The 12,225-nt window shown below is 35.4% G+C and overlaps 1 long non-coding RNA gene across 1 annotated transcript; it reads right to left on the bottom strand.

The window, feature by feature from the left end:
- Positions 1-667: 667 nt before the first annotated feature.
- On the bottom strand, positions 668-3,871 carry LOC118499141. Its single transcript, XR_004901660.1, has 3 exons — positions 3,839-3,871; positions 3,368-3,461; positions 668-702 (listed from the first exon to the last, which is right to left on the bottom strand). It is a non-coding gene; the product is annotated as an uncharacterized LOC118499141 (long non-coding RNA).
- Positions 3,872-12,225: the final 8,354 nt, after the last annotated feature.

The following is a 12,225-nucleotide window of genomic DNA, read 5'->3' as shown; positions in this document are numbered from 1 at the left end:
TTCTTTATTATCTATATAGAGCAGGTTAGAGCTCTTAGAAGCACAGGCCATCAAACTCTCGTTCCATGTTTTTTGTTCAGTGCTGATGTAATAGCAGTTGTTGGAGTACATTAGCCACTCTGCTGGACATTGACCACAATGGTATGCTGAGGAAAGATTATGTATTGTAATCCAAGAACAATATGAATTTAAAAATGAAAATTAATTTCAGTATTTGCATAGGTAGAGACAAATTAGTGCACAGTTTATGTATAGACCATCACAGACTGGCATATATAAAGCATAATGCACTCATACACACTCACACACACTCACACAGAAGGGTCAGCCCCTCACTCCCTCATTCATGTGCCCATATTAAGCAAACACACAAACAAAAATATCCACTTTCTATATGTCCTGAATGTCAATGAATGAAACCACATTTTTGTAATCCCAAAATTATCTTTCAATCAATGGGCAACAATGAGCATGATGTATTTAAATGAATATTTCTTCATATTTTTGCATAAGAAATATAACCTTCTTACTGATTATTTATGTACATTTATTGCATGGTATCATAATTTATGTTCCCCCACCAAAAAAAAAACCCTATAAATTTTGACTATGTTAGAGAGAAGGTAGGAATTGCCTTGATATCAGAACATAGAAAATAATTAGGTACCTTTCTGGTTCCCTGTTGTCTAGTTCCCTGTCTGGCTCTCTGCTGTAACTGTCTGGCTCCCTGTGAAAATAATATATAATTTATATTATATACAAGAAAGAAGAATTATTTTGCATCAGCATTACATTAGCCAGAAAAAGAAGTAATATTTATAAAAAAGTAATGTTGGTCTACATGAATCATAATACTTCTGTTTCTTAGTTTGAAATGTGGTATATTTTCTAGGATTAAAATAACCTAGAATAAAATTGATTTTATCAAGAAAAATTAATGAAGCTATGATAATTTGGGGGATAATATCTCAAAAGCCTTGAGAATCAAACTTCACCATCTCTTAGTTTTGATCTAATCAATAAGAAGAATTTATTTGTATTTCTCAATGACGTGTCCTAAAGAAAGTCTTGAATTATGATACAAGTGTGTGTGTGTGTGTGGATATATATGGAATACGTATGTATAGATATATATATTTATAAATTACTCTCTAAAATTGTTCTGATATTTAACCTTGGATGAATTTTGTACAGAGTAAAATTTTGTTCTTAGCCTATAGGCATGCTTTAAAATGAGACTTTATTCTATAATATTATGAGGTGTTTAGAAGTTCTGATGAACATAAAAATAACGAATTTTCAACTGAACACAACTTGAATTCAAAAACAAAAATTATCCTACATATGTGCATAGGTATATGCATATATCAGCACAATATCTATGCACACTTACAAGCTGATACATGTAAACAAAAAGCATTCGTATACACATCATGCAGGAAGGTCATCTCTCATCTCTTATTGTTTGTGACCACATTCAAAAGCATATAAACAAATATATTCATTCTCTAATGCCTTAGGACATCAATGAATGCAACCACTTCTTATGTAGAATAGTAATGTTATTTGTTCATCTTTTAGAGCCATAGGACATATAAACCAATTGGTCTCAAAGGGTGAGTGATTTTACTTCATTCACTTATTTTTAATCCTAACATGAGGATATGCTTATTGATTTTAAGGAGAGAGGAAGGGAGAGAAAGAGAGAGAGAAACAGTGATTTGAGAGAGAAATATTGATGAGTTGCCTCTTGTACATGCCCTGAACAGGGATGGAACAGGAAACCTGGGTATGAGCCTTGGCCAGGGATCAAACCTGCAATCTTTTGGTGTGTGGGACGACAGTCAAATCAGCTGAGCCACTGAGGCAGACCTAGATATGGTAATTTTAAATATAAACTACTTCATATTGCATGAGAAAAAATCACTATCATATAATCATTATTTATGAACATTTATTGCTGATTTCATCATTTATATTCTTCCTCACAAATTATATCTGTGCCTTCCCAAAAACAGAGAAAATACAAACTGTACTAAAAACAGAACTTTGAAAATCATAATGTATCTTTTTCCGTCCTTGCTGCTGTGGACAAATTGCTCCTCTCCAGTTTTACAGTACCTAGAAAACATTATGGTGATTCTCAGAATAAAAATTAATACTGATAGAATTAAAACGAGGAGCTCCTACTCTTTGCAACAGTAGGGATGGAACTGGAGAGCATTATGCTAAGTGAAATAAGCCAGGTGGTGAAAGACAAATACCATATGATCTCCCCTTTAACAGGAACCTAAAGAACAAAACAAAGAAACAAGCAAAATACAACCAAAGACATTGAAATAAAGAACAGACTGACAGAGTTCAGAGGGGAGAGGAGAGGCAATTTCAGGGGAATTTCAGGGGAAAAAGGGTGGGTTTACAGGAACGAGTATAAGGACACATGGATAAAAACTAGGGGTGGGTGGAAATGGGAGGGAGGAGAGGATTGGGTGGGTGGATTGAGATGGGAGTAAAAGATAGAAAATTGTACTGCAACAACAATTTAAATAAAGTTAAAAAAAGAAAACTATCAAATCTGAAATAAATACATAGAGGAGTTTCATATTCACCCATAACTTAGTGTTGACTGTATAATATTCAGTCTTAATACCCAGTAATGTGTGTTACAGTAGCGTGCTTTACAAATATTGTCTAATAAAAACAAATCTAGTTTAAAAAAAACATCAAATTTTAGTTTCTTTTTTTTAGGATTTTATTTTATTTATTTTTAGAGTGGGAAGGGAAGAAGATAGAGAGAGAGAGAGAGAGAGAGAGAAGCATCAATGTGCAGTTACTGGGGGTTATAGCCTGCAACCCAGGCATGTACCCTGGCTGGGAATAGAATCTGTGACATTTTGCTTCACAGTCTGCACTCAATCTACTGAGCTACGCCAGCCACGGCTCAAATTGTAGTTGCTTAGTTTAAAATTTGGTATATTGTTTAGGAGCAGCAAAATCTGAAATAAAATTGATTTCCCCAAGGAAAATTAATAAAATGTAGATTTAGGGAGGAATATTTCAAAAGACTTTGGATCACAGTGTACCATTCCTAAAAATATTGCTTTAACCAATCTCAAGAATTAATTTGTATTTATTAATATGGTCTTTTAGATTCCTAATGCATATATTTGAATAATGAAATCAAAATATACAAATAGATACAAAAATCTCTCTATGATCATTCTCTTATTACGCATTTGACAAATTCACAACTTTCCACATTTACCTAAATGCTTACTTTAAAAGCAGAGCTCTACTCCATAATATATTAACATGTTTAGAGAATCATTCAAGTGAGAAGTTCTTTTAAAATATTTCAAAGACTTACTTACACAGAATCATTCTTACTGCAGTGTACATCAAGATAAAGCAGATGACTCCCAGGATCCCAGCAATGAGCTTCTCTGGTGGGGATGGTGAATCTGCAGCAAGAGAAAAACAAATGGAGACATTGGCTAGACAGTTTTCAGAGAGAATCCAAATGAACAGGGAATCATATAAATAAACTTGAACCATCCCCAAACCAAGTCTTCCATTGCAGTCTGCCCCCCAGATTACAGCATTGCAGTGTCAGGAAATACAATCCTCCCTGAGTTGCTGGTCAAAGACTGCACCTTACAACGATGTCTGAATAAATCACTGCTCAGATTTCATATTAAGACACTGTTTTGCATCTTTAAGCTCTGATCTTCACAAATGTAAAAATATGTCAGCTAAGTCCCTAGTCTTTCCCTCACACTTCTTCACTCCAACTGCATATCCCAGAACAGTTATACTGTGTGTCTATTAAATGTGTCACCTGTGCAATGGTTCTTGTTATTCCCTTGAAGATATTGTAAAGCATTTTCATACTCTATTTCCACAGAGGACAGGTGCTGTTCTGTTTGTGAAATGAAACTTTTCACACCCTTGCCTTTCCTTTGCTGTCTCCTGGAGTCCTCAGCCGGATTCAGTTCTGACTCATTTTCTCTCTGGAGATCCATCTCTGCAGCTGAATAACATCAGGGATGGTGGCTGTGATGACAGTCCTTCAGTGTTAATATGTGATGTGAACACTCACAGGATCCCTGGGAGAGTCAGCGTGGGTGGAGGGTGAGGGAAGAAACAGTACTCATGTTGCATTTGACCAACATTAAGTCCTGTTTTCATTTACTTAGAGCTTTAAATCAGTGATTCTGAAGATTCCGATATCATTTAAAATGATATACTATGTTTGACATGATATTATTGGTTGAAGCAGTGAAAAGTAACAAGAATAAAGTAGTTCATCATAATATCTTTATAAAGTCAGATTCCACTGAAATATTTCAACACTGTTAGAATAACAGTGAAAACTAAAATACTGTATGAAAAACATGCACCAATTTTAATGACATTTTTAAATCCACTCACGTTTAAAGATGGAGTGTTCTAAAGTCGGAGGAATACTAGTGTTAGCATATATGGTGATTAACTGCGATAAATTAATGTAATTTTGTCACTTAACAATTATTGGGTGAAAGGAGAGAAGAGGTGCTATTAAATATTTTATTTTGAATAATTGTACAGTCCTGAGAGATCAGCTACATTTTAATGAAAATTTTTATATGTTGAAATGTTACATGATACACTAAAGTTACCCAAAGCTCAATAAATAATAAAAGCAATAGGACATTAAAGAATTATTCAACACACTTTACACCAGTAACTTGTAATTTACTTAATGGTTAAACATGAAAACACACAAAATGATAAATAAACGTGTTGTCGATCATTTACAGAGAAACACTGTTGCTTCAAATGTCCAGAAAGATCTCTCATCTGTCACACACTCTGAAGGCAGCTGCGGTGCACAGTGAAATGTAATAAATCAGGAAATGTAATTTAATAATTCAGTCATTGGATGCTGCACTCAGTGACATTTGGAATATAGTCTGCCTTTGAAATTTACAATGTACAACCTTTAGTAATTAGTGTCTAGCAACCTAGTTTGCTAATTAAAGTGGGAATGAAAATATATGACATACAATGCATGTAAAACAATTAATACTCAATCTGATATTTGCAAGCTTCCCAAAGTTACTTAATTTCAAAGTTACTCAATTTCAAAGTTACTCAATTGTAATACATTTGCCATGTTACTATTTTTACTTATATCAGACAGTGTAACAATTCCTGCCCCAGGAGTATCTTATCAATGTGGTATCTCTTTTTGCAATATATTGTCTATTTCTAAAAATCTTTTGATTGTTTATAATTAAGCTATATAACCATTTTACAGAGACTATAAATTGATTTTTACGGCAGGTCAAATAGGTTTTATTTAACTAAAATGCATTTTTGAAGAATTATATTTGACCTTCATGATTGGATGAGTTCATTTAAGAATCTAATTTTATGGTCTGGATTAAATATGAAGTGGTACACATACATTATTATATCTTTTAATTACAAAATCCAAAGTTAACTACTCCTTGTCAGGATGCTTACAGCTTTCCATTTAAGTTATCCTGATTTTCAAACCAAAATATGCATGTGGTGGCTTCTTAATAATTTTGCACAGGCAAAAATTTGAATTTTTTTCCTATTTTACTCTTTACCCTAAAGTATCAGAAATGAATACCAGTGCTTTCTTTGATTTGATTGTATATTAATTGCACTTTATTTCTATCACATCTCACATTTCTAATTTCCCCTTAAACGAATCAGGTCAGTACAGAGACAGAAGAGTAGAGACACATACCTCTGGGAGCCAGAAAGCTGTGCGTCCTTCACAGGAGACCTGCTGACTCCTGTCTACAAGCAGTGTCTGTGGTCCTCGCAGACTGCCCCTGAACACTGAGAGTGAGGCAAAATCAGAAAAAAGTAGATTTCTCATCACAGTGTCACTTAAAGTTTGAACAGGAAATTCTTATACTTGGGCTTATCTCATCACACACCTCCAGAACATTGGAGACTGTGAGCTTGTAGAGTGTCATTTAGTTTGTGCATTCACAAGCCCCCCTGAAAAATCAATCACTTGCATATTCCTGAAGATTTCTGGGACAAAAAAAACTTGTCCTCCCTACTCTTAACTTACCTACATCTTAAAATTTACAAACACTGAAATTTTAGGCCTTGTTAACAATATCTTAGATGTTTCAGTCCTAGTCTTGGACAATGTTGCTAAATACTGGCATTATTTTAATTTATTTATACACTCATTGTCTCTTAGTTATAATGGAAAAAGATAAAATCATAATCCTATTAGCAACAGGTACTCAATGATATTTGTCACCAATATTCTGAGGAATGACTGCATTTTCAACTAAGGATAACTGTCACAAATATTAATGCCCAAACTTACCTCTTCAATTTCTCTCCCTTCATTTTTTTATTGCTGAATTAAATTTGTTATTTTTATATAAGGAACTTATATTTTCCCTGATAAAAATAAGTGTCTCTAAAGGAGAAAACATTAAAGAACCTTGTACTATAATATAATGAAAGAGATTGAAATATGAAATTGCTACTAACTGTAGCAATTATTCATTAATTCACCCTCCAATCATAAATAGCTGTCTGTATTTTAATAGAAATATTTGTTGTAATGACAAAAGCCAAAATATAACTGTGTAGAATGAATACAAAAGTAATTTCAAAAAATTTAACCTAATCAAAATGGGGGATGGCAAAAAAAGTAGTTTTGAAAACATAAGTGAAATGACACATGAATCTCAGAAGAAATTAAACATTAAATGTGAGTCATCTAATATGTATCAAATGGAATTATTTTCATCCTTCTCATATTGTATCATGAAAAGAGGAAATGTTTATCTATTATCCCTGGTGAGTTATAATTGTATAGGTACCATGCGGTCCAGCAATCCCACTTCTGGGTATATATCCAAAGGGACACACTTATTATGAAGAAGTGTCTGAATTTCCAGGTTCTTTGCAGCCTGTTCACCATAACCAAGGTGTAAAAGCAACCTAAGAGTGTTTAATGGATGAATGGATTAAAGTTATACACACACTTACACACCCAATGAAATATTATTCAACTAGGAGAAAAATAAATTTTTCTCACTGATGACCAGGATGAACCTGAAGGCATTTTGCTGAGTGAAATAAGTGAGACAAAGAAAGACTAATGCTGCATGGTGTCATTTACATGTGAAATTTAAAAATAACAAACTCAGAGAGTAATTGTTGTCAGGGGCTGAGAGTAAGAATACAAGGAGGCATTGGTAAAGGGTTCAAACTTTCACTTGGAAGAGGAAGAAGCCTCTCCCAAGGATCTAATGAGGATCTAATGTATCACATGGTGGCTACAGTCGATAACACTGTATCACATAATTGAAGTTCACTCAGACATGGATCTGAAATGTTCTTACCAAAGGGGAAAAAGGTAACAAATAAACACAGATTGTAAAACTTTCAGTTGATAGGCAACCCTGCTGTATATGAAAAGTTCTAAAAGGTAATTCTAAAAACTGGCAGTTACAAAATTGTCATGCAGATGTAAAGGTTAGGAAACATGGTCAATAATATTCAAATAATCACATAGAGTGCCGGGTGGGGACTAGACTTATTCGGGGATCACTTCATAAGTTATATAAGGGTCTGACCACTATGCTATACACCTGAAACTACTCTACAATGTTGTTGGATGTCAACAGTAATTGAAAAATAAAAATTAAAGTAAAATTGCATTTGCAAAAATAAAAAGACGTTCTGTAATATGGTCTGATCTCATTGTATAGGTGCAATTTTTGAAAGCCCCATGAAAAACATTGTTACTTATTATGTTTTATACTCTGAAAATAATTTAAGTTGGAAAATCATGGGATGAAATATATGGACTTTAAACCATGTAATTCATTCACACAAAAGAACTGAAAAGCCAATGCACTTTTCCTAAGGCTGTGATATGTTTGTGCATTTGGGTAAAAAAAAAAAAAAAAAGGTTCCAGCAGTTTTTCTATTTTGGGAAGAGAAGGCAAAATTATTTAAAGTTCTAAGCTCATTTTTTGGGAAATCTGTTTTTAAATTTACTTAAGGAATGAAATGAAGAAATGTGTTTATAGCATCAAAAAGTTTATTTACATTACAGCTTGGGTGACAGAAACCACCATCTGACTGATGCTTTTACTCTGTAAGCAATTGGCTTAGCTGTGTGTATTAGTCTAAAATGAGTTATCTGGGAAATACCCACCCAAAAGAAAATTATGCAGTCTCAGGTATGACATATGTTGCCATTCTTTTTGTAATTATTTTTTCTCTGCTTTTCACTGTGTCTCTAAATTGTCAAAATCAGTAAATGTTATAGGATAGGGAAAACTATCCTATCCTATGGACTAATACTCAGAAACAGAATGGGCAAAAAATCACCATATGGTCTGGTAACTCTACTTCTTTTTTAAGGTCTTATTTATTTATTTTTAGAGAAAGGGGAGGGGAAAGAGAGAGGGAAAGAAACAATGTCTGGTTTCCTGTCACACCCCCTCTACTGCTACTGGGGAACTGGGTTGCAACCAGGCATGCGGTCCTGATTGGAAATCAAACCAGGGACCCTTTGGTTCACAGCCTGCCACTCCATCCACCGAGCCACACCAGCCACCACATCATCTCTCCACTTCTTATGTGATTAGTACAAAAATATCTTTTAAACAGATTGTATCATTGCCAGGTGCTGAATGTTATGAGGAAACTGTGGAAAGTGTAGTTGGTCATATTAAGTGGGTAATAAAACAGACAGACACATTGTACACTGTACAAATGTAGCTCTCAGTCTTTGAAAATGAGGTATATTAAACATAGGATTTACCTTCAAATCAATTCAAATTTTGATAATTTCTGTTTTTCATTGTTGTCCAATTACAGTTATTGCAATCCCCCCCACTGCTCTCTTTTGCCCTACCTAACCCTGCTTCCACAGTCAATTCCCATGCTGTTGTCAATGCCCATGGGTCCTTCCTAAACATTCCTTCAATAGACATTTCTCCTCTTTCCCCCACTATGTCCCTCTCTCATCCCCTCTGGTCACTGTCAGTTTGTTCACTATCTCCATGTCTCTAGTACTATTCTGCTCATTTGCTTTGTTCATTAGGTACTACTTATCAGTGAGGTCATATGGTATTTCTCTTTCACAGACTGGCTTTTTCCACGTAGCATAATATTTTGCAGCTCCATCCATGCAGTGATGGAGGGTAGGAGTTCCTTCTTTTTTCTGCTATGTAATATTCCATTGTGTAAGTGTACCACAGTTTTTTGATGCACTTATTGACTGATGAGCACTTAGGCTGTTTCCAGCTCTTACCTATTGTAAATTGTGCTGCTGTGAACATAGGGGTGCATAAGTTTTTTTGAACATGTGACTCTGGAATCCTACGGTATATTCCCACCAATGGAATTGCTGGGTCAAAGGCAGTTCCATTTTTTACTTTTTTAACAGCAATTAATATTTGAAAAGGGGACAACAGCATACAATGGAGTAGACAGCCTCATCAATAAATGGTGCTGGGAGAACAGGACTGGTACATGTAAGAAAATAAAACCAGACCACACACTTAGACCATATACAAGAGTAAAATCAAAATGAATGAAAGACAAATACAAGTCATGACACCCTAAAAGTCCTAGAGGAAATCAGATGCAGGAGAATTTCAGATATCCCATGTAGCCATACTTTTGTCAATACATCTCTTAGTGCAAGGGAAAAGAAGTAAAAATAAATAAATCAGACTACATCAAACTAGAAAACTGCATGGATAAAGAACCCATCATCAAAATGAAAAGGGAACTGACTTTGTAGGAGAACATGTTTTCCAATGACAAATCAGACAAGGGTTTGATCTCCAAAGTATAAAAATAACTCAAATGAATCAAAATCATAAAGACAAACTATCCAGTTAAAAAATGGGCAGAAGAGCTGAAATGATACTTCTCCAAGGAGGATACACCAATGGCCCATAGGCACATGAAAGTGCTCAATATCACTGGCCATGAGAGACATGCAAATTGAAACCACACTGAGATGTCAGCTCACAACTGTCATATGGCCATTGGCAATAAATCAGCAAACAACCAGTCCTGGAGAGGATGTGGAGAAAAGGGAGCCTTTGTGCACTTTTAGTGGGAATGCTGACTGGTGCACTCACTGTGGAAATCAGTGCAAAGTTTCCTTATAAATCTAAACATGTCTGTAATATTTTAAGGTGCTAAGAATGTTGAAAGACTTGAAATGTCATGGAGACATGGATTCTCAGTGGACTGTTGGTTCTGATTTTATCACAGGACATTTTCTCCTCTCTCTCTGAGAGTCTTCACATCAGACTCCCAATGTTTAATAAGCACATGGTTGAATTGAGTTTTTAGAAACAACAAACCATATACTGTGTCCAGTTACAATGATAGTCAGATAAAATATTTAGACATTAGCCATGGTGGGTGTGGATCAGTGGATTGAGCACCAGCCTATGAACCAAAGGGTCTCTGGTTCAATTCCCAGTCAGGGCACATGCCTGGGTTGCAGGCCATGTTCCCAGGGTGGGGTGCATGAGAGGCAACCACACATTGATGTTTATTTCCCCTCTCTTTCTTCCCCTTCCCCCCTCTCTAAAAATAAATAAATAAAATTAAAAAGATTTGGACATTAACCTGCTTATTTTAGTCATTTTCTAGTGTTTCATACCCACACCCTCCAACCCCTGAATTAATGTCTGCAACAGGACAAGAATATGACCTTCTGTAATAGGGCCTTTGCAAATGGAAACAAGATAAGGTCATATTGGTGTAAGAAGTCCCTTAATTAATACATATGATATCCTATAATAAGAGGGACATTTGGACACAGAGACAGACACACAGGATGAGAACAATGAGATGACAGAGGCAGAGACAGGAGTAAGATGTCTGGAAGCCAAGGGATGCCAAGGACTGAGGGCTCCACCCAACAGTGAGAAAAATGCATGGTGCAGAGTCTCCCCTGGATCTTCACAGAGAAGATAGTCCTGCTGACCCCTTGATCTCAGAGGTTAAGCTTCCAACTGAGGCAGATAAAATACTGTTGTTGCAAGCCCAAAAATATTAAAAGACATGAGGAGAAGACTGATGGGCAGGGACAACGGGGAGGGAATAGATCTCTGGGTGGGTAGGCAGGGCAGGCGAGGGCAACAGGGAAAATGTTGGGAGAGCTGCAATTGAACAAGGATAAAAGATTAAAATAATAAAAATAAAATAAAAATAAAACATATCATGTTTGGAGGTATAAGTGTTGTATGAAAACATTCTGAACAATGTTAGAATAACTGGGAATGTCATCTGGGAGAAAACTGCAGTATCATTGGGTTCCACTGGGGATGTAATATTCACATGAAGACATGAAGTTGGTCTAAAACCAGCAACTTTGGTAAATTCACCTCTAATCATCACAGTATGCAAGAGATATGGTCTCAGATACATTGTCCATTCTCAGAGCTTGTTATTTATTTCTCTTTTTTTTATTTATACTGAACATCTGTGAGGGCAGAGCATTTCAGACAGATTCTGCAATCTCTATGATGCTGCTGTCAGAGTCACTTTGTGTGAGAGAAGCAGCTGTTGAGATGAATGGGGCTTTAACCATAAACACAAAAGTCACCATTTTCCCAAGAGCACCGTAAGAAGTGTGACAATTTTTTTTTTGGAAATATTGTTGTTGATCAACTAATTTCCTATTCAGACTTATTCTCCTGATCATTGGGTGTGGTGATTTCTCCTCAAAAGTTTAATGATTTCTATTTGTTTTCCTCTATTGACAAGAGATACTTTAAATTTGAGAAATTATTTATATCATTAAATGATGACTCTATATATTTGTAAATTGATTGTGTTAAAATACAGGACACATACCTGGCAGTACTGAAGTGATGTGAGGAACAATGTGGCTCTGCCATGTGTGTGGATATGTCATACTCTGACCTCTGGGATTTTCACAACCCCCACAGGGGTCATCACTGCTGGGACACCACTCCCGTCTGCATGTGTTTCTATGGCTGTTATTGTAGATTACATTGTTTTTCAGTGAATCTACATTTCTTCTCTCTGGCAACTATGAGAAGAGTATACTTTGCTGAAAATTAACAAGCTTGACCACGTGACTAGTTTAGTTAATAAAATGTTTGTGAAAGTAACAGTTTATGAGTTCAGAGCACAGGCATTAAGAAGAACATTTCTGCTACTTCT

Source organism: Phyllostomus discolor, chromosome 2 (assembly GCF_004126475.2).
Source record: "Phyllostomus discolor isolate MPI-MPIP mPhyDis1 chromosome 2, mPhyDis1.pri.v3, whole genome shotgun sequence".
In the NCBI taxonomy this organism is placed as follows: domain Eukaryota; kingdom Metazoa; phylum Chordata; class Mammalia; order Chiroptera; family Phyllostomidae; genus Phyllostomus; species Phyllostomus discolor.
The sequence above is the reverse complement of the archived record's forward strand: the minus strand, read 5'-3'. Positions and strand labels throughout refer to the sequence as shown.